Genomic DNA, 12,024 nt, shown 5'->3' with positions numbered 1-12,024 from the left:
AACTTATTTATTTTTTAATTCACTTTAAAAATTGCAGTAATAGCTGGAAATTACATTGTGAAATTAGATTAGCCTACATTACATTATAGAAGTATTATAATTCTACATAAATTCATAACACTCCTGCTGGATCATATGATATTTCTGGAAAATATTTCATGCTGGTGTAAAACTGCATTGTTAAGAGAGAAAAAAAAAGAAATCAAATCTGATAAATCGCATTGCTGTATAAATCGTTTTATTGTTACATTCAGAAATAATGTAAAATACCCGCAAATAAAATAAAACCTTTACAAGCATTATAAACATTTATTTATAAGACTTATTCTGGAAAATACAGTACAATACAGTACATTTTGTCAGTTTTTTTTCTACAGTTCTCTGCAACTGTATTAAATGGAAGCAGATATAAGCAGGGGGCCTCTAATTGACTTTGATTGAGAAATATTATCGGGGTTGGTTTTTAATAAGAGCTTTTCCTCAGGCCTTCTCAGCCGAGCAGTGATGAATGGTGGAGTTGAGCAGGAAGAGAGAGGTAGAGCTGGAAAAGATGCGTGCCGTGGGCTGGAAATGTAATCTTTTGTCTCCCTGTGGACAGACGTTGTGGGACGGCGGTCCAGCTGGTGGACTGGAAGGGCCGCTCTCGTTTAACGAACGCCTCTCCGCTCGCGTGAACACGGCTCGCTGTCATCATGACCTTGAGGGACGACCTTTGGGTCGCTCTTCATATTCATATTTCTCACTTAAAGTGACAACTGTATTGTTACCTTTTTAGATTCTCTGACTGCACCGATTTATACGTTTTTATTATTACTAATCATTGTTATGTAAATATTGTGTTTGGCACAGGCATTCGAGTTATTTTATAGTGTTCGAATAGTTTTTCAGGCAGTATTCACTATATATCGCTAAATCGATCTATATTATATAATGATATAATAATAATTTGTATAATGAAAATTATACATAATGATAATATAATGATAATTGTATTGTTTAATAATTTTATACATTTTGTATTTATTTTTAGATAATTAAAAAACATACGACAGTTTATATTTAATAAATATAGTTTTTTTGGATGCTCATTAACTATGAATGCGAATCATGACATTATTTGTTAGATGGTTCTTAATTTTAATTTAATTTAATTTTACACACACACACACACACACACACACACACACACACATACATATATATATATATATATATATATATATATATATATATATATATATATATCTACACACATAAAAATTTGAAATAAAAACAAATTAATGTAAGATAAGCACAAAATATATACATTTATATATATATATATATATATATATATATATATATATATATACATATATATATATATATATTCGCAAAATTAAAAATGTATTCCACTCTCGTCCTCTGTGTTTATAATAAATGTTTATAATAAATGTAGATATTTTGTATTTCACATTAATTTGTTGTAATTCTATTAAATATTTTATATATTTGAATTATTTAAAAATATAAGAAAGTTTATATATAATATATTTTTTATGGATTTTCATTATCTATATATGTATTATATATATATTTATTATAGTGGTCAGATTACACCCCAGCTATTTCTATGAACACTTCTGAGCGATGACAGAAGCATTTCATTCAATCACTTTGAACAAATTGGATGAACCTGCCAGTTTAAAGGAACGGATTCACAGAAATGAATCGACGCAAGTGCTGAGCCTGAAACCAGTCCAACCGTACAGTCTTGAGGAAACGTCAAATATAAATACTTCAAATATAATGCTGGTTAATTTGATATTGTCAATAAAATATTAAATATATTGTAAATATTCAGTGTATATATATATATATATATGGTTTGGTGTGTGTTTCTCTTCAGGACGGCCTCCCGCTCCACTGTAACTTCATTCCCTCAGATATCAGTCTGCAGAACTGGGAGGAACTGCCACCAGAATTCAATCACAGTGAGAACAGGAGACAGGTGTGTGTGTGTGTGATGGGATATTCAAGTACTGTTTCATCAGATTTCTTGAAACGCATCTGTGTGTGTGTGTGTGTGTCTGTCAGGTGCGATTCTTGCGCGAGTGCATCTCTCTGACTGCGATGAGGCAGAGGATGCTGAGGAAGAGTGTTTCACAGCCCCGTCCTGCTGCTAGAGGAGCTCACTCAATCCCAGCGCTGGCACAGCAGCCCCTCCAGGCAAGAAACACACACACACACCATTAAAGCTGGAGAGCACTGGGACGTGTGGGCGGATCTGAATCTCATTGGCTCAGATGTGGGTGTCAATCAAATTAAGTGTGGTTTTGTTTGTTTGTTTGTCTTCCCACCCACACTGAAAATGTTAAAATTAAAAGTCATGGGACCTTTATTTTATTTTAATTACACATTTTATGTAGTTTAACTTTTAATTACATATACATTTTATGTTACATTGTATTTAAGTTTATAGTTTATTTTCACATTTTTGTATTTATAATCTATTTCTGAAATGTATACGCTACTGTTCAAATGTTTGGGGTTGGTGTACATTTGTTTTTGTTTTTGTTTTGAAAGAAGTTTTATGTTTACTAAGGTTGCACTTATTTGATCAAAAAAAAAAAAAAAACACTGTGAAATATTAATGCAATTTAAAATAGCAGTTTTATATTTGAATGTTTTAAAATGTAATGTATTCCTGTGATGCAGAGCTGAATTTTCAGCTTCATTACTTCAGTTTTCAGTGTCATGCAAACCTCCAGAATATGCTGATAATAATATTTTTGTAGAAACCATTAAACAAAAATTATGTGTTCTTTGATAATTAGAACGTTTAAAAGAACAGCATTTATTTAAAAAAATAAAAATAAATCTAATGTAAAAATTGTCCCTAATTTAATGCACCCTTGCTGAAGAAAAATATGAATTTCTTTCGAAATACATTTCATTGACGTAAACTATTGAAAAGTAGTGTATATTTATGTATTAAATGTTATTTGTGACCCTGGAGCACAAAACCAGTCTTAAGTCGCTGGGGTATATTTTAGCAAAAAAAAAAAAAAAAAAACCATTGTGTGGGTTAAAATTGATAGATTTTTCTTTCATTGCCAAAAATCATTAGGATATTAAGTAAAGATCATGTTCCAATGAAGAAATTTTGTGAATTTCGTATCATAAATATATCAAAACCTAATTTTTGATTAGTAATATGCATTGCTAAGAACTTCATTTGCACAACTGTAAAGGTGATTTTCTCAGTATTTCTCTCAGATTCCAGATTTTCAGTTGTATCTCGGCCAAATAAAGCGGATTTATTCAGTATTTTATATCTAAATTTTGAGAAATATACCCTTTTGACTGGTTTTGTGGTCCAGGGTCACATATTATTTACATTGTATCCATTTTATTTTATTTTTTACATTTTTTATATTTCTTGTATTTTTATATTTTTTATAACATATATTCTTACATGTTTGTATTTTAAAAAATAATAAAAAATATATATATAAAATTATAATTTTCAATTTTTCAACAACTTATCAAGTGTCATTCATGTCAAGGATTTTTTTTATTATTATTAATATTATTTAATTTTTTTTGTCTTGTCTATTTCTGCAATTTCTTTTAGTTTATTTCTGCAAAAGTTTCACCCCGAGTGTGTTTTCTGGTAGCAGGTACTGTACTGCCCTCTTCATGCCACCATGACGTTCCCTTTCTGGCACTCGGTGTTCCTCACAGTCTCTCTCTCTCTCTCCGTCTCTGTCAGGTATCTCTCCAGAGAGGATGTAGCTCAGACCTCCATCACTGTGGCCCAGAAAGAGGGCGGAGCTCTCTGCATCATCAAAAAGGACAACATCGATCCGAAAAGACAATCCTCATCCAAACCTACTGACCCCAGCAACAGGTCTGACCACCCATTACCCTTAATAACAATAACTGTTATTAAAATTATTGTTATACAAATCTAGTTTTAATAACATTAATGTTTGTCATGTTGCAAAAATCTAGGTAAAGCACAACAATAATAAATAGATACAAAAGACAGCTTGTTTTGTCACTTTACTTGTGCTTTTTGAAACAACTCAGCAAACGGCTGATGAAGTCATCAACAGACTGGCGTGAGCGCACGGGCCCCGTCAGCCACACCGAGGCCGTTTGATCCGATGTGACAGCTGTTGACTCTCGTACTCTGTGACTGTGTGAGGAAGTCATCAGACCTGGCTGTCGTGCGATGAGATCTCAAACCTTCACGGATGCTGCCGCAGGTGTAGCTAATCCACAAATGGAAATGAATACATATATGTTTGTCACTTGGCTTTGCTCCCGCGGTCAGGGTGGAGACTGTCGCTGACAGATACATATTTATGAATTTGCATCACTCCTGCAAATATATATATATATATAAATATATATTGCACAGTGAGTGACTACTTACTTTGAAAGTGCCTTTCGGCATGTAATTATGTGTGTAGCAGCGAACAGTTAACCTTGTAAAGCTGCGATATGAGTTTGTGTGTGTGTGTGTGTGTGTGTGTGTGGAGTGTGTTCGAGAATGCTTAGTGCAGAGGATAAGGGCTTAATCCACACACACACGAGTGCTGCGGCGTTGCCATGGAAACCGCGGGAGGAAGAAATTGCGACGTACTGAGCGCTGTCTGGGGCCGGATATTTTTAGGCGATGGAGAGAAAAGAGGAACAAACCGAGAAGAGAGAGGGAGAGAGAGAGTGAGAACCGTTGAGGACTAGAGAGAAAATCGTTCCTGGTGAAGTTTAGACTAGTCAGTGTGATCAAGACTAGTCTCGTAGAGAGACACACGTGTTAACACTCATCATTTAAACTTGTTAGCCAAAGAAAACTGTTGTTACCTTGTTGGAGCCACAGTGTAATGTTAGCAGACGTTACACGGGTGATACGATTTTCTTTTTTCTTTCTTTCTTTTTTTCAGGTTAAGTAACTAAGAACAGTTTTTTATGTATCAATAATAATATTTTTTTATTATTATTTAAAAAAACAATTTTCTTTGGGGGGTACATTTGGATAATAATAATAATAGTAATTATATATATATATATATATATATATATATATATATATATATATATATATATATATATATACACACATATACACACACACACTCACTATACTGTATATATATATATATATATATATTTTTTTTTTTTTTTTAATATAATTTTGTTGCCACATTTTTGCAGGATTCCTTTAGTTTTTTTCTTTTTTTGCAAATATAAATAATTGTATGCCTTTTTAATGCATTTTTGTATTGTTTTATTTATGTTTTTGGAACAAACAATACATTTGTATACTGATATAATAATATCTTTTATTTCCACATTTTTGCAGGGGGTTTTTTCTCCATTTTTGCATTGATTTATTCATGCTTTTTGAAATTATACGTTATATATATTACTACTACTACCAATAAAAACTTAATATTTTGTATTATTATTATTAGTATTGCCACATTTATGTAATAAAAAAATAATATATAGATTTATGCTAACATTGTTTTTATGTGCCATATTTATGCATTTTTTACAACATAATTAGTCACAATATTGGTATGTATTAAAATATTTTATATATAACTTCTAAAAAAACTTATACAAAATTTACACATATGCAGATGATGATATGCAGTTTTAGTAGTAGTCATAATAATAATGTTCCATATTTAAGTTTTTTTGGAATATAGTCACAAATTACATTGTTTCTGAAAACTGTTGATTTGAAAATGAAATTGTATTATTCTTAAATAATGCATAATTTTTATTTGTGGCTTTTTTTTGCGAACTAAATTCTAAAAGTGCAGATCTATCGGTAAACCGATCTCAAGTTTCTCATAAAGAGATTAGACAATTAGACACAACATTCATATTCACAGTGTGTGTGTATATGTTTATAAGTCTATATATATTTATATATATTTATGCAAAGAAGCAGAGAGCTCGGTGTGTGTTCAGACAAACACTACAGCCGGTTACCTGCAGGCCGTGGACTCGGCCGGGACCCCCCTGTGTCTGTCCTGCCAGAAGCCCAGCGGGGAGCACCGCGGCTGGGCAGGAGGCTTCTGCAGCCCTGCCTGTATGGAGGACTTCCAGCTGCACTCCAATCAGGGCTACATGCTCGCTCGTGTGCTGGAGACGGAGCAGGGTGTGTGTCAGCACTGTGGACTCGACGCCCACCAGCTGTATGTGCAGGTCCGGGACGCCCCGCACACACCGCAAGGAGATCCTGGACAACACCTGGCTAACACAGCTCCCTCTCAAACAGGTTGGGCTCATTTCTAGGAGCCTCATCTGCATATTTTTTTTTTCCATCCATCCATCACATGCTAAAGTTGCTCAAACTCTTCAGTGTGCATATTCTGAATTTCTTTTTTTTCTTTACTGAAATGCAATACGCCATAAAGTTTCAGTATTTGTACCTTAAAGCAGTCAAAGCACTCTCCCAGATATTAGATGTCAAGACTAGGATAAATATAACAAAAAATGAAAGACACTGCACTCTACATTTTTTATTATAACCCTTTTGTGGATTGTATAATAAAAAAATAGCAGAATGCCATTGTGATCTATTACTTAATTAGTATTTATAAGATGAAATGTCTTATAAAAAATTTCATGCTTGCATAAATATGCCACAAAAAACATTATTATTAACAATATTTATGGCATGTTGTTATTTGTCAGTGTTAAAAATAGAGGCTGCTGTTGTTGTTAACAACAAGAAATAGTCAGTAATAATAATAAATATGCTACAATAATATTTTTACTAATTTAAAAAACTAAGATGCCTCAAAATACTTCGTTTTTAAAAAAAACTTATTATTTTTCACATAATTTACCTTTATTCCACACCGATCTGTACCTTCTTACAAATGCCTTGATTAATTTCCTGTTATTTTGAAGCCCCTCCCTCAGAAATACATGATGGGCGTATGTTTGTTTGTTGTTGTCTTATACTTTTAGATACGCAATTGCTTCTGTAAGCTTTTAATATACATTTTATTATGATTAAAGCTTTAATACAGCACAGCCACCGTACACACTACCATGTATAACGCTTCTCATTGTTTTGTGAAAATAAGTGTATGAATGAGAGAGAGAGAGAGAGAGAGAGAGAGAGAGATGCAGAGCAGGGAGACGCGAGGAACAGGATTGAAACCCGCTGCTTTTAAACATTGGTTTTAAACTTGTGAATCAATTAGAATCATTAAAAGACAGAATCATGATTCATATATGAACAGATTTTTACGTGCACCACTAGTTTTCTCTTCCTCTTCTCTAAAGCAGCACAACATGGCCTCGACCCCTTTGTTGCGTGTTTCTGGGGGCGGGGTTTATCTGGGTTCGTGACCTAACAGACCCGGGAAGAAGCTCGTTGTAGTCTCTTATCAGCCGTTTTTGTAGGCATTAAACTGCCAGAATTTGAAAAGATGCTATCTCCGTTTGCATTGAACTATCAGCGATTGCAACTTTGCAGATATTGTTTACGCTCAAACAGCAACATTACAAACTAACTAACGTTAAAAAAGTGAAATCGCAATCAACCACTCTTTTAATCAAATATTTTGTTGTTAAAAAAATATTATTATTGTTATCATTTTTAATAACAATTATAAAAGCATTTAAGTGGAAATGTCTTCAAAATGTAATGCTTCAAAATCAAATATGCTTCAAAATATTATTATTATCATTATTAATAATGGCATATTTGTATTATTGTTCTTAATAATGTTATTTTATTATAAATTGCTATTTTTATTGTTGACAACAAATAGAAATAAATGCCATAAATAATATTAGTATATTTTTTGAAACCAACATAATGTCACAAAATAATATTATCATTCAAATATCAAATATTTTTTATTAATTATAGTAAATATAATATTTGTAGGAAATCTTTATAACTTAATTATTCATTATTACTTTTATTATTATTAATAATAATAATGATAATAGATATCATCATTAGCAGCAGCAGCATCTACTCTTCATAGATCTTTTTCTTATTTTTGCTTTAGAAAGTCCTCTCTGAGTTTCCTCCACATCCACAGAAGCAGTCGACTGTGCTCCTGCTCAGAAACTGCGCGAGGTGTACGCAGCACCAGGACTAATTTCTTCTGGGAAGTTGGCCAGAGTTTGGGAAAAGGCGCGCATTAGTCTCTTCCAAAAGCACATTAGCCCTGAATTATCCCCAAACATTCGCAAGTAACTCGGCAGACGCTGCGTTTTATTGAAAAAATATTGCTTACAGAGAAAGATAAATAAAGATGGCCTGTTTAGCTTGCACAAGCAATAAGAGCTTAGCGGCCTCGGGCCCTGCTCTCTGCCTCTCTCTGTAGAGTTATCATCACACACACACACACACACAGCCGTCCTTTCCTCCCCAGAGCATCCAACGTTAACACAACGCCTAGTCTGTCAGATTGACATTGATTTTTCCCACAGTGCATTGCTACGAGGTGCAGGTTTGATTTTTCTTCGGCTTTTCTGTTAGAGCCCCGAGCGGCAGCGGCCTGATCGATAACACGCTTTAAGCTCCGAGTGCCCTCGACGTACAAACAAGCCCGCGGTCGTACGTACTCGCAAAGCATTGTTACAGAGAAACCTCCGTGCACGTTCACCGCTTCCATGTGTTTTGTCACGTACGTGCTGGCTTATCGACGCCCGAGGTACCCCGCTCTCGTCCGTGTCGCGACCCTTGAGAGTCTGGGTAATTATCGTCCGGCTCTGTTGAGGGGGAAGGAGAGGATTGAAATGCCAGCGCTTGGGCTTGGGCCTCGTGTTCCCAGCGTTGATCGTCCACTCGTGATTTCCTTTCCTTTCCAGCTTTAATCCTCAACACCTGGAGTCCTTCATCGCGGCGGTCTGCTGGAATAAAGGGAATTATATAGAGTTTCCCGGCGGGCTATTCTGAGCGCTTTCATGTAGCGGTTCAATAAAACAACAGGAATAAAAGGGATCTACAAACAGCAACAACACTGTTAAGACGCTCTCAAGACTCTCTCTCTAGGTGCTGTGTTCTTTAAAAGATAGACTCATACTGTATTCATCCATTATCAGGTGTTTTGATTCTTTAATATTGCGTTCAACAGGAAACAACAGAGTCAATTAAAGTTTTAACAGTCAGATAGCCTATATCATATAGCCCAAACCACATAAATTATATATATATATATATATATATATATATATATATATATATATATATATATATATATATATATATATTAATAGGTTTTATATTTATGTGTGTAATTAAGTTATTTTTTAAATGAATATTTATGTTCTGATTGGTGGTGGTTCTTAATTCAAATTATATTTTTGTTATTTTTTAGGATAATACTTATAATTTTAATATGTATTTTTGTTAAAAGAACAAAGAACTGTTGATCCGTATAAAACATTGAGTAATTATTATTATTAATGATTACAACACTTTTACAAATTTTTTTTATTAATAATGGCAATGTTTTTACTAAAGTATGTAAGTATTTGTATGTAAATAATAGAAGACAGAATTCTATTTTATTGAATGATTGTTGCTGTAAATAAACTATTATTATTAAAAAAACTCACTTATTATCAGTGATTACAACAATTTTAAGTTCTTTTTTTATTTACAATTATTAACAATAACAGCATTTTTATGATTGTTAATGGTTTCAACAATATATGTGATAAATTGTGGATAAAAATAAAAAAATGTATATCAGTATTTTTATGAAATTTTAATAACAGCATTTTTGTTAAATTATTTGTCAATAATTATAAGATATACATGTTGCCGTTCATAAAAATTTTAAAACAATATTTTAATAAACAAATAGTGTTGTAAAAAGCAGCATATCAACAGATAAAATGGGTTCTGCATATTAAATATTATTTTAATTAGAGAAGAATGCTGTTAATAATGATTTATTATTATTATTGATGATTAAAACAATTTTAAGTTCATTTTTTATTTATAAATAATTAGTAATAACAGTATTTGTATTAATTGTTTCAACAATATTTGTAATTGATGCAAATACACATTTTTGATATCAGTATTTTTATGAAAAATGAACAATATTTTTTATTGAATATTGTTAATAACTAATAGTGTTGTTTTTGTTTAGTTATTATCATACAATTTAAGGTTTTGTTTTAAAAAGCAGCAGATCATTAAATAAAATGGGTCCTGCATATCGGTTATTGCAAACTTAGACATAATATATATTTATAATCTGTACTCAGATAATCTGTATTGAGTCGGTCATGGGTGAAATACTTGAAGATCTGTTTGATTTGTCTGACATTGTCTGTGTTTGCATGTTGCAGCTGAATGAAATGATTCAGTGGACAGTTCTGGCAGGTGGACCACATTAACCCCGTGTACAGAGGAGGAGGACCGTGTTCCCTCCAGAACCTTCAAACCCTTTGTACCGTCTGCCATCGGATGCTACAGTATTTCATCCACACACACACACACACACACAAATGCATATTTGGAATTAATTTAATATTTTTACATTTATATTTAGGTAATTTATTGTAAAATAAAAACATTTTAAGTTATATAAAAAATGCATTAAATATTTATTATTTATTTTTTAAACAACAATAATAATAATAATAATAATAATATTTACTATATATTAGTGCTGTCAAACGATTTATCACATCCAAAATAACAGTTTTTGTTTACGTAATATATGAGTGTGTGCTGTTTACTTATTATGCATGTATATATAAATACACACACGTGCATGTATATATTTAAGAATAATATGTTATGTTTCTATATTAAATATTTATACATAAATTAAATTATATAAATATATACATGTAAATGCATGTAAATATTTTCTAAATCTATACAGTATGTCTTCACATTTACATATTATGTAAACAAAAACTTATTTTGGATGCGATTAATTGCGATTTATCATTTGACAGCACTACTATATAGTTTTATATTTATTAATGTTTAAAATATTGTATTTTAATTATTTGAAACATTTTAAAAGCATTGTCAATTTTGTTTTATTTATGTAAATATAACAATAACAATAAAGTATATTGTTTTTGTATTTTATTGTTATTAATGATTACAACATTATTATTATTAAATGGTTGTTTTTAGTGTTTTAATTATTAAATGTGTGATTTTTATTTATTTATTTATTTATTTATTTTTAATTTAATTTAGTTTAATATACAGTGTTTAAAATAAAGTCAGAATTTAATTGCCATTATTTAATTTTTACATTTATATCCAGCATTTAATTTGAATACGCAAACACATTTGTAGCATTTGGTGGTGAATCTGTGGCGGGTGTGTTTTTGCAGTGGACCGCAGAGCAAGCCAAAGACAGAAGTCAGATGAAACGAGACCAAGCCGCCTCCAGACTGGCCTCTGACATCACGCGATTCTTCGTCAAGAAATGAGCCGCTCCGTCTGCAACTATTAACAAACACCGATCCAGAGCTGTTGGCTTGGAAATGACCCGCCTGCCTTTTCCATGTCAGAGGCGTTATTTACCAACATCTGCCGTGTCTGAGGATTGTAATTTAGCCGATTGGCTAGCTGTTTATAATCACTGCTCTCAGCAAGAGAAAAATCACTTTGATCTGTTCGACCATAAATTAAATAACCGTTTCACATTCGGTCTTCATGCTCTGCATTTGAACAAAACGAGTAAAACTAACTCTCTGGATGGTGAACTATGTGTTGCAGGTTTAACGCGAGCGCCGCAGGACGTGTTGGCGTGAGATGTTTCCAGTATCTGCTGGTTTTTTTGGGTCAGTGCAGAGATAGGAGGCTGTGTGGAGCAGCAGTCAGGCAGGACAGGATGTTCACTTTCACCAGTGTCTATAGAGCGTGATAAAGCTTATCTCTCCTACACGAGAGACACTGAGAGGCAGATTGGCACGAGATGCAGGGTAGGTTATTCTTACTCTGCTAAATACACGTACAAGACACAGGGATGTTTGTTGCTTGCACATTCGATTCGTGGGGTT

General features: G+C 32.6%; 1 pseudogene; it reads left to right on the top strand.

Moving 5' to 3' along the window:
• The window catches only part of LOC132160193 (DNA annealing helicase and endonuclease ZRANB3-like), a 51,460-nt pseudogene extending 39,793 nt beyond the window's left edge, over positions 1 to 11,667 (top strand).
• The last annotated feature ends 357 nt before the right edge of the window (positions 11,668 to 12,024 follow it).

Source organism: Carassius carassius, chromosome 16 (genome assembly GCF_963082965.1).
Source record: "Carassius carassius chromosome 16, fCarCar2.1, whole genome shotgun sequence".
NCBI lineage: Eukaryota > Metazoa > Chordata > Actinopteri > Cypriniformes > Cyprinidae > Carassius > Carassius carassius.
Note: the sequence above shows the minus strand (reverse complement) of the source record. Positions and strands in the feature narration are given on the sequence as shown.